The following is a 20,363-nucleotide window of genomic DNA, read 5'->3' as shown; positions in this document are numbered from 1 at the left end:
CCAAGTAGCCGGTTCTGAAAGAGTTTCATGTATCATCTGAGCCCTGGTGGTGGGCCGTTTGAAATTGATTTAAATGGTCACAGTAGAGATTGTAGCAAGGGTCTTGTTGAGTGCGACGAAAAAGTGTTTCCGCCCGGAATCGAACCGGGGACCTTCTGCGTGTTAGGCAGACGTGATAACCGCTACACCACGGAAACTGCTACGCTCTGTGCTCCACATCTGACACAACTTGTAGGACGATCGCAACTTTGGCGTAAAAATCACTTTGCGGAAACGCACAATGCAGGTATTTCGCATTCGTATGCAACAATCGACAGCACCCTTGCCTGTCTGAATGCCATCACGAATGAGAGCCCAAGAAGTCGTCGGAAATGCTCGCGGCCGAGTCCTCAGCAGCATCAGCTTCTCATTCTTTCCATACGAGGTACCGTCAATTCGCGCAGTCGCTATTGCAAATGATGTCACCAAAAGCAATCACTTCGTTAGCGGCGAGGAGCCCGGACTCAGCGGTAGCTCTACATGAAGGCACCAGCAGCTCCGTCAGGCCACCGCTGGCGCGCCGGCGCCCGGACCCACGACCGTCAATGACGCTGCAGTCGATGTACTTCTTAATATCGCTTTTGGAAGAAGGAAACCAGGTGTAAATCACACAGTATTTTACTGATGATCTGGAAACGCAAGTTTAGAATAAGTAGAACATTATATAAAATGTGTTGTGTGGTCGAGCGACACCCACGCCTCGCTCTCGCCAGATTATCGTTGCTGCACGGAATGATTGTTAAGGCACCGACGGCTTCAGAGTTCGTCTTCTCGAAGTTTTGCTTTTGCAGTACATTCCGCAATCTTTTCGTTATGAGTCGTCTGTTTCGGTTTCCCGATGTAGTTTTGCTCACTGCTCTCGACTTCTCTTAACCCCGAGCCACCACTAGCCGAAAATTCCGCACTGCTATCTGGTCAATCTGCAGAGCTCGATGAAGGCGTCGCGGTCGTTCCTGAGCTGATGAAACGGCCGAATCTGTAGTTGTTCCCAGATCTCTTCCACAACAACGGCCTCCCAGACGCTTGGATTACAGGAGTACGCCACTACTCCCAGCCGGAGAACTGCATTTGAAAGCGTAATAACATGAGCTACACGTAACTCCGATTTCTGTGTCTGACCTACTTTTAATGAAACTGTCGTCGATTTACTTACTACTATCGCTGCTGGACGAAGCAGATCAGGTGAAAACCATCAGTATTCTTGTAACGAAGAGGTAATGGAAATTTAGGTAAAACAATATCAAAAAAAGTTGTGTGGTGGAGCGACACGTACAGTTGGCTCTTCCTAGATGATCATTGCTGCACGGAATAATTGTTAAGGCACCGACGCCTTCAGGATTGGTCTTCTGGAAGTTTTGCTTGCAGTATATTCCGCAATCTTTTCGTTATGAGTTGGTGTTTCGGATTCCCGATGTTCTTTTGTTTAGTGCATTTGCCTTCCCTTGACACTGAGAAAGCACATGACGAAAGTGAAACACCACCGTCTGTTCATCTGCAGAGCGCGATGAAATTATTCACTCTATATTCATTGCCTTTCATATTCTTCCCATCAGTGGTGAGCGCTGCCTTCAGAAAGCGCTTTTGTTTCTGATTTACATGGAAGTTAGTGTTCCTCGGAGCTGGACTGCTTGGGATTAGCTTCATTGCTACTGGCAGGTGGCTCGTTGGTCTAGGGGTATGATTCCTGCTTTGGGTGCAGGAGGTTCCGGGTTCAAATCCCGGACGAGCCCTACCGTTTTGACCGTGCTGAAGAGTAGGTGGAGCTCACCCACGTTTGCAGCTCTGTAATGAAGAATAGATGCCTGCCGCAGCACGCTTTGTGTAGCACTACGGTGATGAAGGGACCGTTTGATATGGCAAGAATCTGACACCAGTAAATTACATGGGTCGATTGCTGTAGAAGAGCCGACAGTAATCTTGCATGCAACGGAAAACAAAGGTTGTCTTTGCAGAACATGTGCACCGTGAGTGGAGACGAACCTCAATCGTGGAGCAGTCTACCTTCATCTGATTAGCGACGACAACAACCAAAGGGTGGGATACAAGACTGAGCGTAGTTAAGAGTTTCTCACTATTAGTTACGTTCACACTTCAACAGAGCTGTGACAAGGCGAGTGCAGTGAGCTCAGGAAAGCCAGTATGAAGCGCACTTGAAGTAGTCCTGAAGAAATGGATTATAAACTTTGCCGGCCAGAATGGAGCTACGAGCGTTCTGAGTTACTGAATACCGGTACACTATGGGAGCAAGAGCATTTGACAGTAAAATGAAGCGATATCCGTGTAGCACACGACATTTATTATCCATGCATACGCAGACGTGACGTTATCTCGGAAATGGAATCCGAAAAGGGGTTTAAAAAAAGTCGTGTTTCCGCCCGGGATCGAACCGGGGACCTTCTGCGTGTAAAGCAGACGTGATAACCGCTACACCACGGAAACGACGGCTGTGCGGCCGTTCTACCTAGAAACCCGTAGTGGCAACAGATTTTTCCTGCGTAAGCAAAGGCATCGCCTACGAGCTCCCTCCGATTCTAGAAGTTGCTATTGTAAAAGACATCGATGAAAACAATCAAACCGCAACAGCCAGGGAAAACGCTGGGTGAGCGGCAGCTCTGCATGGTGATACCAAGAACGGAGGCGTCAGTCATGTGCAGCGCTTAGACGCTACGAACAGGCTCGTTGGTCTAGGGGTATGATTCCTGCTTCGGGTGCAGGAGGTCCCGGGTTCAAATCCCGGACGAGCCCTTGCGTTTTGTGCAAACGTGTGGCAACTACCGTCATGCCGGCGGCTGTTCCGCGCATTTCCAGCCCTCCAGGTAAGCACAAAAACCAAGTAGCCGGTTCTGAAAGAGTTTCATGTATCATCTGAGCCCTGGTGGTGGGCCGTTTGAAATTGATTTAAATGGTCACAGTAGAGATTGTAGCAAGGGTCTTGTTGAGTGCGACGAAAAAGTGTTTCCGCCCGGAATCGAACCGGGGACCTTCTGCGTGTTAGGCAGACGTGATAACCGCTACACCACGGAAACTGCTACGCTCTGTGCTCCACATCTGACACAACTTGTAGGACGATCGCAACTTTGGCGTAAAAATCACTTTGCGGAAACGCACAATGCAGGTATTTCGCATTCGTATGCAACAATCGACAGCACCCTTGCCTGTCTGAATGCCATCACGAATGAGAGCCCAAGAAGTCGTCGGAAATGCTCGCGGCCGAGTCCTCAGCAGCATCAGCTTCTCATTCTTTCCATACGAGGTACCGTCAATTCGCGCAGTCGCTATTGCAAATGATGTCACCAAAAGCAATCACTTCGTTAGCGGCGAGGAGCCCGGACTCAGCGGTAGCTCTACATGAAGGCACCAGCAGCTCCGTCAGGCCACCGCTGGCGCGCCGGCGCCCGGACCCACGACCGTCAATGACGCTGCAGTCGATGTACTTCTTAATATCGCTTTTGGAAGAAGGAAACCAGGTGTAAATCACACAGTATTTTACTGATGATCTGGAAACGCAAGTTTAGAATAAGTAGAACATTATATAAAATGTGTTGTGTGGTCGAGCGACACCCACGCCTCGCTCTCGCCAGATTATCGTTGCTGCACGGAATGATTGTTAAGGCACCGACGGCTTCAGAGTTCGTCTTCTCGAAGTTTTGCTTTTGCAGTACATTCCGCAATCTTTTCGTTATGAGTCGTCTGTTTCGGTTTCCCGATGTAGTTTTGCTCACTGCTCTCGACTTCTCTTAACCCCGAGCCACCACTAGCCGAAAATTCCGCACTGCTATCTGGTCAATCTGCAGAGCTCGATGAAGGCGTCGCGGTCGTTCCTGAGCTGATGAAACGGCCGAATCTGTAGTTGTTCCCAGATCTCTTCCACAACAACGGCCTCCCAGACGCTTGGATTACAGGAGTACGCCACTACTCCCAGCCGGAGAACTGCATTTGAAAGCGTAATAACATGAGCTACACGTAACTCCGATTTCTGTGTCTGACCTACTTTTAATGAAACTGTCGTCGATTTACTTACTACTATCGCTGCTGGACGAAGCAGATCAGGTGAAAACCATCAGTATTCTTGTAACGAAGAGGTAATGGAAATTTAGGTAAAACAATATCAAAAAAAGTTGTGTGGTGGAGCGACACGTACAGTTGGCTCTTCCTAGATGATCATTGCTGCACGGAATAATTGTTAAGGCACCGACGCCTTCAGGATTGGTCTTCTGGAAGTTTTGCTTGCAGTATATTCCGCAATCTTTTCGTTATGAGTTGGTGTTTCGGATTCCCGATGTTCTTTTGTTTAGTGCATTTGCCTTCCCTTGACACTGAGAAAGCACATGACGAAAGTGAAACACCACCGTCTGTTCATCTGCAGAGCGCGATGAAATTATTCACTCTATATTCATTGCCTTTCATATTCTTCCCATCAGTGGTGAGCGCTGCCTTCAGAAAGCGCTTTTGTTTCTGATTTACATGGAAGTTAGTGTTCCTCGGAGCTGGACTGCTTGGGATTAGCTTCATTGCTACTGGCAGGTGGCTCGTTGGTCTAGGGGTATGATTCCTGCTTTGGGTGCAGGAGGTTCCGGGTTCAAATCCCGGACGAGCCCTACCGTTTTGACCGTGCTGAAGAGTAGGTGGAGCTCACCCACGTTTGCAGCTCTGTAATGAAGAATAGATGCCTGCCGCAGCACGCTTTGTGTAGCACTACGGTGATGAAGGGACCGTTTGATATGGCAAGAATCTGACACCAGTAAATTACATGGGTCGATTGCTGTAGAAGAGCCGACAGTAATCTTGCATGCAACGGAAAACAAAGGTTGTCTTTGCAGAACATGTGCACCGTGAGTGGAGACGAACCTCAATCGTGGAGCAGTCTACCTTCATCTGATTAGCGACGACAACAACCAAAGGGTGGGATACAAGACTGAGCGTAGTTAAGAGTTTCTCACTATTAGTTACGTTCACACTTCAACAGAGCTGTGACAAGGCGAGTGCAGTGAGCTCAGGAAAGCCAGTATGAAGCGCACTTGAAGTAGTCCTGAAGAAATGGATTATAAACTTTGCCGGCCAGAATGGAGCTACGAGCGTTCTGAGTTACTGAATACCGGTACACTATGGGAGCAAGAGCATTTGACAGTAAAATGAAGCGATATCCGTGTAGCACACGACATTTATTATCCATGCATACGCAGACGTGACGTTATCTCGGAAATGGAATCCGAAAAGGGGTTTAAAAAAAGTCGTGTTTCCGCCCGGGATCGAACCGGGGACCTTCTGCGTGTAAAGCAGACGTGATAACCGCTACACCACGGAAACGACGGCTGTGCGGCCGTTCTACCTAGAAACCCGTAGTGGCAACAGATTTTTCCTGCGTAAGCAAAGGCATCGCCTACGAGCTCCCTCCGATTCTAGAAGTTGCTATTGTAAAAGACATCGATGAAAACAATCAAACCGCAACAGCCAGGGAAAACGCTGGGTGAGCGGCAGCTCTGCATGGTGATACCAAGAACGGAGGCGTCAGTCATGTGCAGCGCTTAGACGCTACGAACAGGCTCGTTGGTCTAGGGGTATGATTCCTGCTTCGGGTGCAGGAGGTCCCGGGTTCAAATCCCGGACGAGCCCTTGCGTTTTGTGCAAACGTGTGGCAACTACCGTCATGCCGGCGGCTGTTCCGCGCATTTCCAGCCCTCCAGGTAAGCACAAAAACCAAGTAGCCGGTTCTGAAAGAGTTTCATGTATCATCTGAGCCCTGGTGGTGGGCCGTTTGAAATTGATTTAAATGGTCACAGTAGAGATTGTAGCAAGGGTCTTGTTGAGTGCGACGAAAAAGTGTTTCCGCCCGGAATCGAACCGGGGACCTTCTGCGTGTTAGGCAGACGTGATAACCGCTACACCACGGAAACTGCTACGCTCTGTGCTCCACATCTGACACAACTTGTAGGACGATCGCAACTTTGGCGTAAAAATCACTTTGCGGAAACGCACAATGCAGGTATTTCGCATTCGTATGCAACAATCGACAGCACCCTTGCCTGTCTGAATGCCATCACGAATGAGAGCCCAGGAAGTCGTCGGAAATGCTCGCGGCCGAGTCCTCAGCAGCATCAGCTTCTCATTCTTTCCATACGAGGTACCGTCAATTCGCGCAGTCGCTATTGCAAATGATGTCACCAAAAGCAATCACTTCGTTAGCGGCGAGGAGCCCGGACTCAGCGGTAGCTCTACATGAAGGCACCAGCAGCTCCGTCAGGCCACCGCTGGCGCGCCGGCGCCCGGACCCACGACCGTCAATGACGCTGCAGTCGATGTACTTCTTAATATCGCTTTTGGAAGAAGGAAACCAGGTGTAAATCACACAGTATTTTACTGATGATCTGGAAACGCAAGTTTAGAATAAGTAGAACATTATATAAAATGTGTTGTGTGGTCGAGCGACACCCACGCCTCGCTCTCGCCAGATTATCGTTGCTGCACGGAATGATTGTTAAGGCACCGACGGCTTCAGAGTTCGTCTTCTCGAAGTTTTGCTTTTGCAGTACATTCCGCAATCTTTTCGTTATGAGTCGTCTGTTTCGGTTTCCCGATGTAGTTTTGCTCACTGCTCTCGACTTCTCTTAACCCCGAGCCACCACTAGCCGAAAATTCCGCACTGCTATCTGGTCAATCTGCAGAGCTCGATGAAGGCGTCGCGGTCGTTCCTGAGCTGATGAAACGGCCGAATCTGTAGTTGTTCCCAGATCTCTTCCACAACAACGGCCTCCCAGACGCTTGGATTACAGGAGTACGCCACTACTCCCAGCCGGAGAACTGCATTTGAAAGCGTAATAACATGAGCTACACGTAACTCCGATTTCTGTGTCTGACCTACTTTTAATGAAACTGTCGTCGATTTACTTACTACTATCGCTGCTGGACGAAGCAGATCAGGTGAAAACCATCAGTATTCTTGTAACGAAGAGGTAATGGAAATTTAGGTAAAACAATATCAAAAAAAGTTGTGTGGTGGAGCGACACGTACAGTTGGCTCTTCCTAGATGATCATTGCTGCACGGAATAATTGTTAAGGCACCGACGCCTTCAGGATTGGTCTTCTGGAAGTTTTGCTTGCAGTATATTCCGCAATCTTTTCGTTATGAGTTGGTGTTTCGGATTCCCGATGTTCTTTTGTTTAGTGCATTTGCCTTCCCTTGACACTGAGAAAGCACATGACGAAAGTGAAACACCACCGTCTGTTCATCTGCAGAGCGCGATGAAATTATTCACTCTATATTCATTGCCTTTCATATTCTTCCCATCAGTGGTGAGCGCTGCCTTCAGAAAGCGCTTTTGTTTCTGATTTACATGGAAGTTAGTGTTCCTCGGAGCTGGACTGCTTGGGATTAGCTTCATTGCTACTGGCAGGTGGCTCGTTGGTCTAGGGGTATGATTCCTGCTTTGGGTGCAGGAGGTTCCGGGTTCAAATCCCGGACGAGCCCTACCGTTTTGACCGTGCTGAAGAGTAGGTGGAGCTCACCCACGTTTGCAGCTCTGTAATGAAGAATAGATGCCTGCCGCAGCACGCTTTGTGTAGCACTACGGTGATGAAGGGACCGTTTGATATGGCAAGAATCTGACACCAGTAAATTACATGGGTCGATTGCTGTAGAAGAGCCGACAGTAATCTTGCATGCAACGGAAAACAAAGGTTGTCTTTGCAGAACATGTGCACCGTGAGTGGAGACGAACCTCAATCGTGGAGCAGTCTACCTTCATCTGATTAGCGACGACAACAACCAAAGGGTGGGATACAAGACTGAGCGTAGTTAAGAGTTTCTCACTATTAGTTACGTTCACACTTCAACAGAGCTGTGACAAGGCGAGTGCAGTGAGCTCAGGAAAGCCAGTATGAAGCGCACTTGAAGTAGTCCTGAAGAAATGGATTATAAACTTTGCCGGCCAGAATGGAGCTACGAGCGTTCTGAGTTACTGAATACCGGTACACTATGGGAGCAAGAGCATTTGACAGTAAAATGAAGCGATATCCGTGTAGCACACGACATTTATTATCCATGCATACGCAGACGTGACGTTATCTCGGAAATGGAATCCGAAAAGGGGTTTAAAAAAACTCGTGTTTCCGCCCGGGATCGAACCGGGGACCTTCTGCGTGTAAAGCAGACGTGATAACCGCTACACCACGGAAACGACGGCTCTGCGGCTGTTCTACCTAGAAACCCGTAGTGGCAACAGATTTTTCCTGCGTAAGCAAAGGCATCGCCTACGAGCTCCCTCCGATTCTAGAAGTTGCTATTGTAAAAGACATCGATGAAAACAATCAAACCGCAACAGCCAGGGAAAACGCTGGGTGAGCGGCAGCTCTGCATGGTGATACCAAGAACGGAGGCGTCAGTCATGTGCAGCGCTTAGACGCTACGAACAGGCTCGTTGGTCTAGGGGTATGATTCCTGCTTCGGGTGCAGGAGGTCCCGGGTTCAAATCCCGGACGAGCCCTTGCGTTTTGTGCAAACGTGTGGCAACTACCGTCATGCCGGCGGCTGTTCCGCGCATTTCCAGCCCTCCAGGTAAGCACAAAAACCAAGTAGCCGGTTCTGAAAGAGTTTCATGTATCATCTGAGCCCTGGTGGTGGGCCGTTTGAAATTGATTTAAATGGTCACAGTAGAGATTGTAGCAAGGGTCTTGTTGAGTGCGACGAAAAAGTGTTTCCGCCCGGAATCGAACCGGGGACCTTCTGCGTGTTAGGCAGACGTGATAACCGCTACACCACGGAAACTGCTACGCTCTGTGCTCCACATCTGACACAACTTGTAGGACGATCGCAACTTTGGCGTAAAAATCACTTTGCGGAAACGCACAATGCAGGTATTTCGCATTCGTATGCAACAATCGACAGCACCCTTGCCTGTCTGAATGCCATCACGAATGAGAGCCCAGGAAGTCGTCGGAAATGCTCGCGGCCGAGTCCTCAGCAGCATCAGCTTCTCATTCTTTCCATACGAGGTACCGTCAATTCGCGCAGTCGCTATTGCAAATGATGTCACCAAAAGCAATCACTTCGTTAGCGGCGAGGAGCCCGGACTCAGCGGTAGCTCTACATGAAGGCACCAGCAGCTCCGTCAGGCCACCGCTGGCGCGCCGGCGCCCGGACCCACGACCGTCAATGACGCTGCAGTCGATGTACTTCTTAATATCGCTTTTGGAAGAAGGAAACCAGGTGTAAATCACACAGTATTTTACTGATGATCTGGAAACGCAAGTTTAGAATAAGTAGAACATTATATAAAATGTGTTGTGTGGTCGAGCGACACCCACGCCTCGCTCTCGCCAGATTATCGTTGCTGCACGGAATGATTGTTAAGGCACCGACGGCTTCAGAGTTCGTCTTCTCGAAGTTTTGCTTTTGCAGTACATTCCGCAATCTTTTCGTTATGAGTCGTCTGTTTCGGTTTCCCGATGTAGTTTTGCTCACTGCTCTCGACTTCTCTTAACCCCGAGCCACCACTAGCCGAAAATTCCGCACTGCTATCTGGTCAATCTGCAGAGCTCGATGAAGGCGTCGCGGTCGTTCCTGAGCTGATGAAACGGCCGAATCTGTAGTTGTTCCCAGATCTCTTCCACAACAACGGCCTCCCAGACGCTTGGATTACAGGAGTACGCCACTACTCCCAGCCGGAGAACTGCATTTGAAAGCGTAATAACATGAGCTACACGTAACTCCGATTTCTGTGTCTGACCTACTTTTAATGAAACTGTCGTCGATTTACTTACTACTATCGCTGCTGGACGAAGCAGATCAGGTGAAAACCATCAGTATTCTTGTAACGAAGAGGTAATGGAAATTTAGGTAAAACAATATCAAAAAAAGTTGTGTGGTGGAGCGACACGTACAGTTGGCTCTTCCTAGATGATCATTGCTGCACGGAATAATTGTTAAGGCACCGACGCCTTCAGGATTGGTCTTCTGGAAGTTTTGCTTGCAGTATATTCCGCAATCTTTTCGTTATGAGTTGGTGTTTCGGATTCCCGATGTTCTTTTGTTTAGTGCATTTGCCTTCCCTTGACACTGAGAAAGCACATGACGAAAGTGAAACACCACCGTCTGTTCATCTGCAGAGCGCGATGAAATTATTCACTCTATATTCATTGCCTTTCATATTCTTCCCATCAGTGGTGAGCGCTGCCTTCAGAAAGCGCTTTTGTTTCTGATTTACATGGAAGTTAGTGTTCCTCGGAGCTGGACTGCTTGGGATTAGCTTCATTGCTACTGGCAGGTGGCTCGTTGGTCTAGGGGTATGATTCCTGCTTTGGGTGCAGGAGGTTCCGGGTTCAAATCCCGGACGAGCCCTACCGTTTTGACCGTGCTGAAGAGTAGGTGGAGCTCACCCACGTTTGCAGCTCTGTAATGAAGAATAGATGCCTGCCGCAGCACGCTTTGTGTAGCACTACGGTGATGAAGGGACCGTTTGATATGGCAAGAATCTGACACCAGTAAATTACATGGGTCGATTGCTGTAGAAGAGCCGACAGTAATCTTGCATGCAACGGAAAACAAAGGTTGTCTTTGCAGAACATGTGCACCGTGAGTGGAGACGAACCTCAATCGTGGAGCAGTCTACCTTCATCTGATTAGCGACGACAACAACCAAAGGGTGGGATACAAGACTGAGCGTAGTTAAGAGTTTCTCACTATTAGTTACGTTCACACTTCAACAGAGCTGTGACAAGGCGAGTGCAGTGAGCTCAGGAAAGCCAGTATGAAGCGCACTTGAAGTAGTCCTGAAGAAATGGATTATAAACTTTGCCGGCCAGAATGGAGCTACGAGCGTTCTGAGTTACTGAATACCGGTACACTATGGGAGCAAGAGCATTTGACAGTAAAATGAAGCGATATCCGTGTAGCACACGACATTTATTATCCATGCATACGCAGACGTGACGTTATCTCGGAAATGGAATCCGAAAAGGGGTTTAAAAAAACTCGTGTTTCCGCCCGGGATCGAACCGGGGACCTTCTGCGTGTAAAGCAGACGTGATAACCGCTACACCACGGAAACGACGGCTCTGCGGCTGTTCTACCTAGAAACCCGTAGTGGCAACAGATTTTTCCTGCGTAAGCAAAGGCATCGCCTACGAGCTCCCTCCGATTCTAGAAGTTGCTATTGTAAAAGACATCGATGAAAACAATCAAACCGCAACAGCCAGGGAAAACGCTGGGTGAGCGGCAGCTCTGCATGGTGATACCAAGAACGGAGGCGTCAGTCATGTGCAGCGCTTAGACGCTACGAACAGGCTCGTTGGTCTAGGGGTATGATTCCTGCTTCGGGTGCAGGAGGTCCCGGGTTCAAATCCCGGACGAGCCCTTGCGTTTTGTGCAAACGTGTGGCAACTACCGTCATGCCGGCGGCTGTTCCGCGCATTTCCAGCCCTCCAGGTAAGCACAAAAACCAAGTAGCCGGTTCTGAAAGAGTTTCATGTATCATCTGAGCCCTGGTGGTGGGCCGTTTGAAATTGATTTAAATGGTCACAGTAGAGATTGTAGCAAGGGTCTTGTTGAGTGCGACGAAAAAGTGTTTCCGCCCGGAATCGAACCGGGGACCTTCTGCGTGTTAGGCAGACGTGATAACCGCTACACCACGGAAACTGCTACGCTCTGTGCTCCACATCTGACACAACTTGTAGGACGATCGCAACTTTGGCGTAAAAATCACTTTGCGGAAACGCACAATGCAGGTATTTCGCATTCGTATGCAACAATCGACAGCACCCTTGCCTGTCTGAATGCCATCACGAATGAGAGCCCAAGAAGTCGTCGGAAATGCTCGCGGCCGAGTCCTCAGCAGCATCAGCTTCTCATTCTTTCCATACGAGGTACCGTCAATTCGCGCAGTCGCTATTGCAAATGATGTCACCAAAAGCAATCACTTCGTTAGCGGCGAGGAGCCCGGACTCAGCGGTAGCTCTACATGAAGGCACCAGCAGCTCCGTCAGGCCACCGCTGGCGCGCCGGCGCCCGGACCCACGACCGTCAATGACGCTGCAGTCGATGTACTTCTTAATATCGCTTTTGGAAGAAGGAAACCAGGTGTAAATCACACAGTATTTTACTGATGATCTGGAAACGCAAGTTTAGAATAAGTAGAACATTATATAAAATGTGTTGTGTGGTCGAGCGACACCCACGCCTCGCTCTCGCCAGATTATCGTTGCTGCACGGAATGATTGTTAAGGCACCGACGGCTTCAGAGTTCGTCTTCTCGAAGTTTTGCTTTTGCAGTACATTCCGCAATCTTTTCGTTATGAGTCGTCTGTTTCGGTTTCCCGATGTAGTTTTGCTCACTGCTCTCGACTTCTCTTAACCCCGAGCCACCACTAGCCGAAAATTACGCACTGCTATCTGGTCAATCTGCAGAGCTCGATGAAGGCGTCGCGGTCGTTCCTGAGCTGATGAAACGGCCGAATCTGTAGTTGTTCCCAGATCTCTTCCACAACAACGGCCTCCCAGACGCTTGGATTACAGGAGTACGCCACTACTCCCAGCCGGAGAACTGCATTTGAAAGCGTAATAACATGAGCTACACGTAACTCCGATTTCTGTGTCTGACCTACTTTTAATGAAACTGTCGTCGATTTACTTACTACTATCGCTGCTGGACGAAGCAGATCAGGTGAAAACCATCAGTATTCTTGTAACGAAGAGGTAATGGGAATTTAGGTAAAACAATATAAAAAAAAGTTGTGTGGTGGAGCGACACGTACAGTTGGCTCTTCCTAGATGATCATTGCTGCACGGAATAATTGTTAAGGCACCGACGCCTTCAGGAGTGGTCTTCTGGAAGTTTTGCTTGCAGTATATTCCGCAATCTTTTCGTTATGAGTTGGTGTTTCGGATTCCCGATGTTCTTTTGTTTAGTGCATTTGCCTTCCCTTGACACTGAGAAAGCACATGACGAAAGTGAAACACCACCGTCTGTTCATCTGCAGAGCGCGATGAATTTATTCACTCTATATTCATTGCCTTTCATATTCTTCCCATCAGTGGTGAGCGCTGCCTTCAGAAAGCGCTTTTGTTTCTGATTTACATGGAAGTTAGTGTTCCTCGGAGCTGGACTGCTTGGGATTAGCTTCATTGCTACTGGCAGATGGCTCGTTGGTCTAGGGGTATGATTCCTGCTTTGGGTGCAGGAGCTCCCGGGTTCAAATCCCGCACGAGCCCTACCGTTTTGACCGTGCTGAAGAGTAGGTGGAGCTCACCCACGTTTGCAGGTCTGCAATGAAGAATAGATGCCTGCCGCAGCACGCTTTGTGTAGCACTACGGTGATGAAGGGACCGTTTGATATGACAAGAATCTGACACCAGTAAATTACATGGGTCGATTGCTGTAGAAGAGCCGACAGTAATCTTGCATGCAACGGAAAACAAAGGTTGTCTTTGCAGAACATGTGCACCGTGAGTGGAGACGAACCTCAATCGTGGAGCAGTCTACCTTCATCTGATTAGCGACGACAACAACCAAAGGGTGGGATACAAGACTGAGCGTAGTTAAGAGTTTCTCACTATTAGTTACGTTCACACTTCAACAGAGCTGTGACAAGGCGAGTGCAGTGAGCTCAGGAAAGCCAGTATGAAGCGCACTTGAAGTAGTCCTGAAGAAATGGATTATAAACTTTGCCGGCCAGAATGGAGCTACGAGCGTTCTGAGTTACTGAATACCGGTACACTATGGGAGCAAGAGCATTTGACAGTAAAATGAAGCGATATCCGTGTAGCACACGACATTTATTATCCCTGCATACGCAGACGTGACGTTATCTCGGAAATGGAATCCGAAAAGGGGTTTAAAAAAACTCGTGTTTCCGCCCGGGATCGAACCGGGGACCTTCTGCGTGTAAAGCAGACGTGATAACCGCTACACCACGGAAACGACGGCTCTGCGGCTGTTCTACCTAGAAACCCGTAGTGGCAACAGATTTTTCCTGCGTAAGCAAAGGCATCGGCTACGAGCTCCCTCCGATTCTAGAAGTTGCTATTGTAAAAGACATCGATGAAAACAATCAAACCGCAACAGCCAGGGAAAACGCTGGGTGAGCGGCAGCTCTGCATGGTGATACCAAGAACGGAGGCGTCAGTCATGTGCAGCGCTTAGACGCTACGAACAGGCTCGTTGGTCTAGGGGTATGATTCCTGCTTCGGGTGCAGGAGGTCCCGGGTTCAAATCCCGGACGAGCCCTTGCGGTTTGTGCAAACGTGTGGCAACTACCGTCATGCCGGCGGCTGTTCCGCGCATTTCCAGCCCTCCAGTTAAGCACAAAAACCAAGTAGCCGGTTCTGAAAGAGTTTCATGTATCATCTGAGCCCTGGTGGTGGGCCGTTTGAAATTGTTTAAAATGGTCACAGTAGAGATTGTATCAAGGGTCTTGTTGAGTGCGACGAAAAAGTGTTTCCGCCCGGAATCGAACCGGGGACCTTCTGCGTGTTAGGCAGACGTGATAACCGCTACACCACGGAAACTGCTACGCTCTGTGCTCCACATCTGACACAACTTGTAGGACGATCGCAACTTTGGCGTAAAAATCACTTTGCGGAAACGCACAATGCAGGTATTTCGCATTCGTATGCAACAATCGACAGCACCCTTGCCTGTCTGAATGCCATCACGAATGAGAGCCCAAGAAGTCGTCGGAAATGCTCGCGGCCGAGTCCTCAGCAGCATCAGCTTCTCATTCTTTCCATACGAGGTACCGTCAATTCGCGCAGTCGCTATTGCAAATGATGTCACCAAAAGCAATCACTTCGTTAGCGGCGAGGAGCCCGGACTCAGCGGTAGCTCTACATGAAGGCACCAGCAGCTCCGTCAGGCCACCGCTGGCGCGCCGGCGCCCGGACCCACGACCGTCAATGACGCTGCAGTCGATGTACTTCTTAATATCGCTTTTGGAAGAAGGAAACCAGGTGTAAATCACACAGTATTTTACTGATGATCTGGAAACGCAAGTTTAGAATAAGTAGAACATTATATAAAATGTGTTGTGTGGTCGAGCGACACCCACGCCTCGCTCTCGCCAGATTATCGTTGCTGCACGGAATGATTGTTAAGGCACCGACGGCTTCAGAGTTCGTCTTCTCGAAGTTTTGCTTTTGCAGTACATTCCGCAATCTTTTCGTTATGAGTCGTCTGTTTCGGTTTCCCGATGTAGTTTTGCTCACTGCTCTCGACTTCTCTTAACCCCGAGCCACCACTAGCCGAAAATTACGCACTGCTATCTGGTCAATCTGCAGAGCTCGATGAAGGCGTCGCGGTCGTTCCTGAGCTGATGAAACGGCCGAATCTGTAGTTGTTCCCAGATCTCTTCCACAACAACGGCCTCCCAGACGCTTGGATTACAGGAGTACGCCACTACTCCCAGCCGGAGAACTGCATTTGAAAGCGTAATAACATGAGCTACACGTAACTCCGATTTCTGTGTCTGACCTACTTTTAATGAAACTGTCGTCGATTTACTTACTACTATCGCTGCTGGACGAAGCAGATCAGGTGAAAACCATCAGTATTCTTGTAACGAAGAGGTAATGGGAATTTAGGTAAAACAATATAAAAAAAAGTTGTGTGGTGGAGCGACACGTACAGTTGGCTCTTCCTAGATGATCATTGCTGCACGGAATAATTGTTAAGGCACCGACGCCTTCAGGAGTGGTCTTCTGGAAGTTTTGCTTGCAGTATATTCCGCAATCTTTTCGTTATGAGTTGGTGTTTCGGATTCCCGATGTTCTTTTGTTTAGTGCATTTGCCTTCCCTTGACACTGAGAAAGCACATGACGAAAGTGAAACACCACCGTCTGTTCATCTGCAGAGCGCGATGAATTTATTCACTCTATATTCATTGCCTTTCATATTCTTCCCATCAGTGGTGAGCGCTGCCTTCAGAAAGCGCTTTTGTTTCTGATTTACATGGAAGTTAGTGTTCCTCGGAGCTGGACTGCTTGGGATTAGCTTCATTGCTACTGGCAGATGGCTCGTTGGGCTAGGGGTATGATTCCTGCTTTGGGTGCAGGAGCTCCCGGGTTCAAATCCCGCACGAGCCCTACCGTTTTGACCGTGCTGAAGAGTAGGTGGAGCTCACCCACGTTTGCAGGTCTGCAATGAAGAATAGATGCCTGCCGCAGCACGCTTTGTGTAGCACTACGGTGATGAAGGGACCGTTTGATATGACAAGAATCTGACACCAGTAAATTACATGGGTCGATTGCTGTAGAAGAGCCGACAGTAATCTTGCATGCAACGGAAAACAAAGGTTGTCTTTGCAGAACATGTGCACCGTGAGTGGAGACGAACCTCAATCGTGGAGCAGTCTACCTTCATCTGATTAGCGACGACAACAACCAAAGGGTGGGATACAAGACTGAGCGTAGTTAAGAGTTTCTCACTATTAGTTACGTTCACACTTCAACAGAGCTGTGACAAGGCGAGTGCAGTGAGCTCAGGAAAGCCAGTATGAAGCGCACTTGAAGTAGTCCTGAAGAAATGGATTATAAACTTTGCCGGCCAGAATGGAGCTACGAGCGTTCTGAGTTACTGAATACCGGTACACTATGGGAGCAAGAGCATTTGACAGTAAAATGAAGCGATATCCGTGTAGCACACGACATTTATTATCCCTGCATACGCAGACGTGACGTTATCTCGGAAATGGAATCCGAAAAGGGGTTTAAAAAAACTCGTGTTTCCGCCCGGGATCGAACCGGGGACCTTCTGCGTGTAAAGCAGACGTGATAACCGCTACACCACGGAAACGACGGCTCTGCGGCTGTTCTACCTAGAAACCCGTAGTGGCAACAGATTTTTCCTGCGTAAGCAAAGGCATCGGCTACGAGCTCCCTCCGATTCTAGAAGTTGCTATTGTAAAAGACATCGATGAAAACAATCAAACCGCAACAGCCAGGGAAAACGCTGGGTGAGCGGCAGCTCTGCATGGTGATACCAAGAACGGAGGCGTCAGTCATGTGCAGCGCTTAGACGCTACGAACAGGCTCGTTGGTCTAGGGGTATGATTCCTGCTTCGGGTGCAGGAGGTCCCGGGTTCAAATCCCGGACGAGCCCTTGCGGTTTGTGCAAACGTGTGGCAACTACCGTCATGCCGGCGGCTGTTCCGCGCATTTCCAGCCCTCCAGTTAAGCACAAAAACCAAGTAGCCGGTTCTGAAAGAGTTTCATGTATCATCTGAGCCCTGGTGGTGGGCCGTTTGAAATTGTTTAAAATGGTCACAGTAGAGATTGTATCAAGGGTCTTGTTGAGTGCGACGAAAAAGTGTTTCCGCCCGGAATCGAACCGGGGACCTTCTGCGTGTTAGGCAGACGTGATAACCGCTACACCACGGAAACTGCTACGCTCTGTGCTCCACATCTGACACAACTTGTAGGACGATCGCAACTTTGGCGTAAAAATCACTTTGCGGAAACGCACAATGCAGGTATTTCGCATTCGTATGCAACAATCGACAGCACCCTTGCCTGTCTGAATGCCATCACGAATGAGAGCCCAAGAAGTCGTCGGAAATGCTCGCGGCCGAGTCCTCAGCAGCATCAGCTACTCATTCTTTCCATACGAGGTACCGTCAATTCGCGCAGTCGCTATTGCAAATGATGTCACCAAAATCAATCACTTCGTTAGCGGCGAGGAGGCCGGGCTCAGCGGTAGCTCTACATGGAGGCACCAGCAGCTCCGACAGGCCACCGCTGGCGCGCCGGCGCCCGGACCCACGGCCGTCAATGACGCTGCAGTCGATGTACTTCTTAATATCGCTTTTGGAAGAAGGAAACCAGGTGTAAATCACACAGTATTTTACTGATGATCTGGAAACGCAAGTTTAGAATAAGTAGAACATTATATAAAATGTGTTGTGTGGTCGAGCGACACCCACGCCTCGCTCTCGCCCGATTATCGTTGCTGCACGGAATGATTGTTAAGGCACCGACGGCTTCAGAGTTCGTCTTCTCGAAGTTTTGCTTTTGCAGTACATTCCGCAATCTTTTCGTTATGAGTCGTCTGTTTCGGTTTCCCGATGTAGTTTTGCTCACTGCTCTCGACTTCTCTTAACCCCGAGCCACCACTAGCCGAAAATTCCGCACTGCTATCTGGTCAATCTGCAGAGCTCGATGAAGGCGTCGCGGTCGTTCCTGAGCTGATGAAACGGCCGAATCTGTAGTTGTTCCCAGATCTCTTCCACAACAACGGCCTCCCAGACGCTTGGATTACAGGAGTACGCCACTACTCCCAGCCGGAGAACTGCATTTGAAAGCGTAATAACATGAGCTACACGTAACTCCGATTTCTGTGTCTGACCTACTTTTAATGAAACTGTCGTCGATTTACTTACTACTATCGCTGCTGGACGAAGCAGATCAGGTGAAAACCATCAGTATTCTTGTAACGAAGAGGTAATGGGAATTTAGGTAAAACAATATAAAAAAAAGTTGTGTGGTGGAGCGACACGTACAATTGGCTCTTCCTAGATGATCATTGCTGCACGGAATAATTGTTAAGGCACCGACGCCTTCAGGAGTGGTCTTCTGGAAGTTTTGCTTGCAGTATATTCCGCAATCTTTTCGTTATGAGTTGGTGTTTCGGATTCCCGATGTTCTTTTGTTTAGTGCATTTGCCTTCCCTTGACACTGAGAAAGCACATGACGAAAGTGAAACACCACCGTCTGTTCATCTGCAGAGCGCGATGAAATTATTCACTCTATATTCATTGCCTTTCATATTCTTCCCATCAGTGGTGAGCGCTGCCTTCAGAAAGCGCTTTTGTTTCTGATTTACATGGAAGTTAGTGTTCCTCGGAGCTGGACTGCTTGGGATTAGCTTCATTGCTACTGGCAGGTGGCTCGTTGGTCTAGGGGTATGATTCCTGCTTTGGGTGCAGGAGGTCCCGGGTTCAAATCCCGCACGAGCCCTACCGTTTTGACCGTGCTGAAGAGTAGGTGGAGCTCACCCACGTTTGCAGCTCTGCAATGAAGAATAGATGCCTGCGGCAGCACGCTTTATGTAGCACTACGGTGATGAAGGGACCGTTTGATATGACAAGAATCTGACACCAGTAAATTACATGGGTCGATTGCTGTAGAAGAGCCGACAGTAATCTTGCATGCAACGGAAAACAAAGGTTGTCTTTGCAGAACATGTGCACCGTGAGTGGAGACGAACCTCAATCGTGGAGCAGTCTACCTTCATCTGATTAGCGACGACAACAACCAAAGGGTGGGATACAAGACTGAGCGTAGTTAAGAGTTTCTCACTATTAGTTACGTTCACACTTCAACACAGCTGTGACAAGGCGAGTGCAGTGAGCTCAGGAAAGCCAGTATGAAGCGCACTTGAAGTAGTCCTGAAGAAATGGATTATAAACTTTGCCGGCCAGAATGGAGCTACGAGCGTTCTGAGTTACTGAATACCGGTACACTATGGGAGCAAGAGCATTTGACAGTAAAATGAAGCGATATCCGTGTAGCACACGACATTTATTATCCCTGCATACGCAGACGTGACGTTATCTCGGAAATGGAATCCGAAAAGGGGTTTAAAAAAAGTCGTGTTTCCGCCCGGGATCGAACCGGGGACCTTCTGCGTGTAAAGCAGACGTGATAACCGCTACACCACGGAAACGACGGCTCTGCGGTTGTTCTACCTAGAAACCCGTAGTGGCAACAGATTTTTCCTGCGTAAGCAAAGGCATCGGCTACGAGCTCCCTCCGATTCTAGAAGTTGCTATTGTAAAAGACATCGATGAAAACAATCAAACCGCAACAGCCAGGGAAAACGCTGGGTGAGCGGCAGCTCTGCATGGTGATACCAAGAACGGAGGCGGCAGTCATGTGCAGCGCTTAGACGCTACGAACAGGCTCGTTGGTCTAGGGGTATGATTCCTGCTTCGGGTGCAGGAGGTCCCGGGTTCAAATCCCGGACGAGCCCTTGCGTTTTGTGCAAACGTGTGGCAACTACCGTCATGCCGGCGGCTGTTCCGCGCATTTCCAGCCCTCCAGTTAAGCACAAAAACCAAGTAGCCGGTTCTGAAAGAGTTTCATGTATCATCTGAGCCCTGGTGGTGGGCCGTTTGAAATTGATTTAAATGGTCACAGTAGAGATTGTAGCAAGGGTCTTGTTGAGTGCGACGAAAAAGTGTTTCCGCCCGGAATCGAACCGGGGACCTTCTGCGTGTTAGGCAGACGTGATAACCGCTACACCACGGAAACTGCTACGCTCTGTGCTCCACATCTGACACAACTTGTAGGACGATCGCAACTTTGGCGTAAAACTCACTTTGCGGAAACGCACAATGCAGG

At 49.0% G+C, this 20,363-nt stretch overlaps 28 non-coding genes across 28 annotated transcripts; 13 read left to right on the top strand and 15 right to left on the bottom strand.

The window, feature by feature from the left end:
* Positions 1-124: 124 nt before the first annotated feature.
* Positions 125-197, bottom strand: Trnav-aac (transfer RNA valine (anticodon AAC)). Its single transcript has one exon. It is a non-coding gene; the product is annotated as a tRNA-Val (tRNA).
* A 1,500-nt stretch (positions 198-1,697) lies between these two features.
* Trnap-ugg (transfer RNA proline (anticodon UGG)) lies at positions 1,698-1,769 on the top strand. The gene has a single exon. It is a non-coding gene; the product is annotated as a tRNA-Pro (tRNA).
* Positions 1,770-2,405: 636 nt separating this feature from the next.
* Positions 2,406-2,478, bottom strand: Trnav-uac (transfer RNA valine (anticodon UAC)). Its single transcript has one exon. It is a non-coding gene; the product is annotated as a tRNA-Val (tRNA).
* A 234-nt stretch (positions 2,479-2,712) lies between these two features.
* Trnap-cgg (transfer RNA proline (anticodon CGG)) lies at positions 2,713-2,784 on the top strand. The gene has a single exon. It is a non-coding gene; the product is annotated as a tRNA-Pro (tRNA).
* A 208-nt stretch (positions 2,785-2,992) lies between these two features.
* Trnav-aac (transfer RNA valine (anticodon AAC)) lies at positions 2,993-3,065 on the bottom strand. The gene has a single exon. It is a non-coding gene; the product is annotated as a tRNA-Val (tRNA).
* A 1,500-nt stretch (positions 3,066-4,565) lies between these two features.
* Positions 4,566-4,637, top strand: Trnap-ugg (transfer RNA proline (anticodon UGG)). The gene has a single exon. It is a non-coding gene; the product is annotated as a tRNA-Pro (tRNA).
* A 636-nt stretch (positions 4,638-5,273) lies between these two features.
* Trnav-uac (transfer RNA valine (anticodon UAC)) lies at positions 5,274-5,346 on the bottom strand. Its single transcript has one exon. It is a non-coding gene; the product is annotated as a tRNA-Val (tRNA).
* Positions 5,347-5,580: 234 nt separating this feature from the next.
* Positions 5,581-5,652, top strand: Trnap-cgg (transfer RNA proline (anticodon CGG)). The gene has a single exon. It is a non-coding gene; the product is annotated as a tRNA-Pro (tRNA).
* A 208-nt stretch (positions 5,653-5,860) lies between these two features.
* Positions 5,861-5,933, bottom strand: Trnav-aac (transfer RNA valine (anticodon AAC)). The gene has a single exon. It is a non-coding gene; the product is annotated as a tRNA-Val (tRNA).
* Positions 5,934-7,433: 1,500 nt separating this feature from the next.
* On the top strand, positions 7,434-7,505 carry Trnap-ugg (transfer RNA proline (anticodon UGG)). The gene has a single exon. It is a non-coding gene; the product is annotated as a tRNA-Pro (tRNA).
* Positions 7,506-8,141: 636 nt separating this feature from the next.
* On the bottom strand, positions 8,142-8,214 carry Trnav-uac (transfer RNA valine (anticodon UAC)). The gene has a single exon. It is a non-coding gene; the product is annotated as a tRNA-Val (tRNA).
* A 234-nt stretch (positions 8,215-8,448) lies between these two features.
* Trnap-cgg (transfer RNA proline (anticodon CGG)) lies at positions 8,449-8,520 on the top strand. Its single transcript has one exon. It is a non-coding gene; the product is annotated as a tRNA-Pro (tRNA).
* Positions 8,521-8,728: 208 nt separating this feature from the next.
* On the bottom strand, positions 8,729-8,801 carry Trnav-aac (transfer RNA valine (anticodon AAC)). Its single transcript has one exon. It is a non-coding gene; the product is annotated as a tRNA-Val (tRNA).
* A 1,500-nt stretch (positions 8,802-10,301) lies between these two features.
* Trnap-ugg (transfer RNA proline (anticodon UGG)) lies at positions 10,302-10,373 on the top strand. Its single transcript has one exon. It is a non-coding gene; the product is annotated as a tRNA-Pro (tRNA).
* Positions 10,374-11,009: 636 nt separating this feature from the next.
* Positions 11,010-11,082, bottom strand: Trnav-uac (transfer RNA valine (anticodon UAC)). The gene has a single exon. It is a non-coding gene; the product is annotated as a tRNA-Val (tRNA).
* Positions 11,083-11,316: 234 nt separating this feature from the next.
* Trnap-cgg (transfer RNA proline (anticodon CGG)) lies at positions 11,317-11,388 on the top strand. Its single transcript has one exon. It is a non-coding gene; the product is annotated as a tRNA-Pro (tRNA).
* A 208-nt stretch (positions 11,389-11,596) lies between these two features.
* On the bottom strand, positions 11,597-11,669 carry Trnav-aac (transfer RNA valine (anticodon AAC)). The gene has a single exon. It is a non-coding gene; the product is annotated as a tRNA-Val (tRNA).
* A 1,500-nt stretch (positions 11,670-13,169) lies between these two features.
* Trnap-ugg (transfer RNA proline (anticodon UGG)) lies at positions 13,170-13,241 on the top strand. Its single transcript has one exon. It is a non-coding gene; the product is annotated as a tRNA-Pro (tRNA).
* Positions 13,242-13,877: 636 nt separating this feature from the next.
* Trnav-uac (transfer RNA valine (anticodon UAC)) lies at positions 13,878-13,950 on the bottom strand. Its single transcript has one exon. It is a non-coding gene; the product is annotated as a tRNA-Val (tRNA).
* A 234-nt stretch (positions 13,951-14,184) lies between these two features.
* Positions 14,185-14,256, top strand: Trnap-cgg (transfer RNA proline (anticodon CGG)). Its single transcript has one exon. It is a non-coding gene; the product is annotated as a tRNA-Pro (tRNA).
* A 208-nt stretch (positions 14,257-14,464) lies between these two features.
* Trnav-aac (transfer RNA valine (anticodon AAC)) lies at positions 14,465-14,537 on the bottom strand. The gene has a single exon. It is a non-coding gene; the product is annotated as a tRNA-Val (tRNA).
* Positions 14,538-16,745: 2,208 nt separating this feature from the next.
* Trnav-uac (transfer RNA valine (anticodon UAC)) lies at positions 16,746-16,818 on the bottom strand. The gene has a single exon. It is a non-coding gene; the product is annotated as a tRNA-Val (tRNA).
* Positions 16,819-17,052: 234 nt separating this feature from the next.
* On the top strand, positions 17,053-17,124 carry Trnap-cgg (transfer RNA proline (anticodon CGG)). The gene has a single exon. It is a non-coding gene; the product is annotated as a tRNA-Pro (tRNA).
* A 208-nt stretch (positions 17,125-17,332) lies between these two features.
* Positions 17,333-17,405, bottom strand: Trnav-aac (transfer RNA valine (anticodon AAC)). The gene has a single exon. It is a non-coding gene; the product is annotated as a tRNA-Val (tRNA).
* Positions 17,406-18,905: 1,500 nt separating this feature from the next.
* Trnap-ugg (transfer RNA proline (anticodon UGG)) lies at positions 18,906-18,977 on the top strand. Its single transcript has one exon. It is a non-coding gene; the product is annotated as a tRNA-Pro (tRNA).
* Positions 18,978-19,613: 636 nt separating this feature from the next.
* On the bottom strand, positions 19,614-19,686 carry Trnav-uac (transfer RNA valine (anticodon UAC)). The gene has a single exon. It is a non-coding gene; the product is annotated as a tRNA-Val (tRNA).
* Positions 19,687-19,920: 234 nt separating this feature from the next.
* On the top strand, positions 19,921-19,992 carry Trnap-cgg (transfer RNA proline (anticodon CGG)). Its single transcript has one exon. It is a non-coding gene; the product is annotated as a tRNA-Pro (tRNA).
* Positions 19,993-20,200: 208 nt separating this feature from the next.
* On the bottom strand, positions 20,201-20,273 carry Trnav-aac (transfer RNA valine (anticodon AAC)). Its single transcript has one exon. It is a non-coding gene; the product is annotated as a tRNA-Val (tRNA).
* Positions 20,274-20,363: the final 90 nt, after the last annotated feature.

Source organism: Schistocerca cancellata, unplaced genomic scaffold (genome assembly GCF_023864275.1).
Source record: "Schistocerca cancellata isolate TAMUIC-IGC-003103 unplaced genomic scaffold, iqSchCanc2.1 HiC_scaffold_1078, whole genome shotgun sequence".
In the NCBI taxonomy this organism is placed as follows: Eukaryota; Metazoa; Arthropoda; class Insecta; order Orthoptera; family Acrididae; genus Schistocerca; species Schistocerca cancellata.
The sequence above is the reverse complement of the archived record's forward strand: the minus strand, read 5'-3'. Positions and strand labels throughout refer to the sequence as shown.